Source organism: Anneissia japonica, unplaced genomic scaffold (assembly GCF_011630105.1).
Source record: "Anneissia japonica isolate Jap-2015-1 unplaced genomic scaffold, ASM1163010v1 scaffold432_len584295_cov189, whole genome shotgun sequence".
Lineage (NCBI taxonomy): Eukaryota > Metazoa > Echinodermata > Crinoidea > Comatulida > Comatulidae > Anneissia > Anneissia japonica.
Genome location: NW_022725334.1, coordinates 177553 through 181425, shown reverse-complemented (window position 1 = coordinate 181425; position 3873 = coordinate 177553). Strand labels below are relative to the sequence as shown.

At 31.9% G+C, this 3873-nt stretch overlaps 1 protein-coding gene across 1 annotated transcript in view; it reads right to left on the bottom strand.

Moving 5' to 3' along the window:
• LOC117112719 (SWI/SNF-related matrix-associated actin-dependent regulator of chromatin subfamily D member 1-like) overlaps positions 1-3873 on the bottom strand; it is a gene marked incomplete in the record, with an annotated part of 83152 nt that overhangs the window by 6165 nt on the left and 73114 nt on the right.

Genomic DNA, 3873 nt, shown 5'->3' with positions numbered 1-3873 from the left:
AAATATATATAACTTAAAAGCAAACCAATACAAACTGAAACAATAACCACGGAAACCGAAAAACAGAAAACAAAAACAAATAAAACATTACACTATGAAATCTTATACCTATAATATAATTTTAATCAACTATTGAGTATTCTATACAGATTTATTTGAACAGCCAAAAAAATATAAAACCAGCAACTTAATAAAATGTCAAGTTGCACATTACAAGTGAATGGTAGTCAAATGCCTTGCTTACAAGACCAGGACCAGTAGTATGGGTTGTGATCCCGTTTTTGGAGTAAATTTGGTTCCGGTAGTATTTCCTAATTTATATATGGACAAGGAACCTATAATTTGTCTTTCTATATTTAATTATAAACTGCCCACCCAAGCCAGGAATGACACCAGTGTGGCACCCAAGGCAATTCCTCCATTAACACTCGGCCAAATATTGTAAGGATGATTGCACAGAACACCAGTGTTTAAATTTTAAAATACAGCATTTCATTTTTTCCCCTGGGATAGTTTCAGTACAAAACGTAATCTGTAATTTTTGAATTGTTATTACAACTCGGTGGGAAAATAAATGATTAAATTTGTACCCAAGGTTCGAGTACTATTCAGTTTATTGTTGTTTATAGTTTGACTATCAATAATAAAAAAAAAAGCTAACAATAGGATAGCTTCTTTTTGAAACAGAAACAAGAATAATACAACCTACTGTATCGGTCAATAGATCTGTCTGATACAGTGAAAGGATGTTACGTTGTTCATTGAACTCTGGAGAGGGGAGGTACAGCAATTTGGTTGTTAAGATACTTGCCTTTGATTCCCTGGGTTTTGGGTTCAATTCCAACACATTCTAGGAATTTACAAGTACTTGATTGATTTTTTTTTTTTTAAGATCCGTGATCGAAATAAAGGGGAAGCACTTGAGATTGTTGAAATTCTGCCAGGCCAAAACACTTCAAGAGCCCAAAGCCAGGCCAAGAAACTTCAAAAACCAGGGCAAAGAACTCCAGGTGCCCAGGGCCAGGCTAAAGCACTTCAGACACCTACGGCCAGGCCAAAAGAGTCCACAGCTAGGCCAAAAAAGGTGACCAAGTGTAATATATTGCTTCAGCCACAGACAGGCCAAGGTTTACACTTGAGGTTATAATATTTTGTTCTATTTTCTATGGGTAATTTTATTATTTTATTTAAATTGAAATTATTTCCTGTTAACTGACATCTCACTATGAGCGGTACAGAATGTGAAACATTTGCAAATATATTAGGTGTCGTGTCACATCAGTAAAAGAAAGCGAGAAACATAAACAAATCTGGAAAAGTTATTTTTGTTGATATGGATGGACCAGTGTATGATATTAAAAATATTGATCATATAAACAAATAAAACAATCAAGAAGTTGGAGGGGTTAATCAGTTTTGCAAATTTACAGTATTTTTCCTCAGAAAATTCTCAAATTGATTACCAGTAAGAATATAGAGGTCTATGTAATGGGTAAAGGAATATATTTATATGTAGGTTAATTTGTGAGAATATACAGTTTTTTTCTCTCTTATACTTAATATTTAGATTATTAAAATCCATCCACTAGTAACTTTTATTATGTACGAGTTGCCGTGATGATTAAATGTAATTAAAATAAAAGCGAGTTTAACAGAGTTCAGATAAGGGTGAGTGAGACAACCAAACATTTTTTTTTATAGATTTTTAATACACCGTAAAACTTCATAAAGTGAAGGTTTTCTTTAGACATTTTCATAATTCTATAAATGTATGTAGCTACTGTGTATTGTTGCGTAAGCCCTTAAGAGCACAGGATAGCCTCAACCCCCTTAGAACCAGACTAATCAAATTTTTAAAAAGGAGTAATACTGTAAAATAAATTATGAATATGTAGACATATATAGGTTATATTACTTTGAATAAAATTTTGAATGTCACAACTATATACCATTCTATAATTTTAAAATTTAGTAAAATCACAAATTGCATAAATCAAACTGATTCACATACGATTTACAGTGACGTTATGCCATCACACCACATTCAATTTCGTAATTACAATTTTATTAGGTGGCAAATGTTTTATATATATTGAAAACAATTTTCTGAACAAGTTATTTTCTGATACAAATACAGAAACTCAAAAACAACAAGAAATATCACAGAAAAAAAGACTGAATTATGGTAGATGCTAAGTGTTGTATCACAATATCACTGTAACAAATTCAATTTCACAATCATAACTTGGATTAGGTGGCACAAGTTTTTTCAAATACAGTCTTTGGGAAAGCAGTAAAATATAAAAAGTGTGATAGATGATATCAATATTTGTTAGACAGGTTGCTTGTTACAAAATGGAAAATTTGTTACCTGATAAGGAAACAAAACATGACAGGTAAAATATGGTATAATGCAGGAGTTTTTTCAAAGAGAAATTTTTAATCTAAAATGGACACAAAACAATTGATCTGACGGAACTGATTGGTCGAACAAGTATGAACAACTGATGCTTTACATCTGTTTGACCGACATGATGAGGCACTTACTCACGTACATGTCCTAAAAAGTGTATTGCAAACCATCGGCCGTCGTCCGCTGAATGATGGCCAAATTTCACACACTGTACTGTTTTGGACATCCATTTTAATTTCCTTGGCGTAACTCAAACCGGACGAAGACAGCCGCAGTGCCCCATAAGACAGGTGGCTATGTAAAAACCAAGTCTCTCCCATTATTTCGTCCCCTTGACCCTAAATCTGATATATGAAATAATATCGGCCTAAATGGAAATTCAATTTTCGGAACAAACTAAATGACCTCAATACGGTTGTCTGATGTGGTTAGGAGTTAGGTAACGTCCGAACTCGCCTACTAAAAATTATTTAATAGCCATTTAAAAAGTCCACAGCAAGATTTTTGCTAATGCGCCGAGTCACGTACATACCTGGGAAATTTTATTACAATAGTTAAAAACTCATTGAAATAAAATACTGGTCTTATAACAATCACAATGTGATTTAGAATTAAAATCTTATGTTTACCCTTGTTTCATGATGGGTTGCACTTTCTGGACTTAATTCATAAATAGTTTTTGACATATTTCATAATTTCATAATTCTTATGCGAGTTACTAGTTGTTAAACAAGGTCAGGGTGATAAAAGTTTATTTTTTATGCAAGTTATATTGCAACAGTCTATAAATTTCAATAAAATCCACATATTTTAATGAGGTAAGCCTGTAAAATTTAGAGGAAAAATGGAAAAGCTGATTACCTTTTCTAACCATTTTCTTGATGTCCATATTTTCTCAATATTTGTATAAAATATTTGCACATATTTTATTTAATATTTAATATTTAAAATATTTTTATATATAATATTTAAATTATGTCATGAGTAGATGCGTTACAATTTCTTTGCTTTTGTAATTTGATGTTTTTTGGTGTTGACGTGTGTATGCCAGATTCAAGAAACATTTCTGTTTATGTGTTTTTATATGTGAATAGACCAATAAATCTTATCTTATCTATCTTATCATACCTATCATCTTAACATTGTTCAAATTTTGGTGTATTAACATCAGTATTATTAATATTTTTAAAATGTGTGGTCAGGCTTTACGCTTCCAAGCCAAAACATGAGTTTGGCCGTTTGTTTGTTTCTCTCCACACGGGATTATAAGTTGGTATCTGGGAGGTGTAAATGCTAAAGCAAATTATTTGCGGCAAAATTATGAATGACTGTGTACCTTAATTGTTTGATCCAATAACGGAGGTAATAATGCTACAGTTCACAAAGTTGCTAAGCTCTGATCACACTATTTAAAAAACCTGGTATGCCCATATATATTCATGATGTGCCTATTATATGGT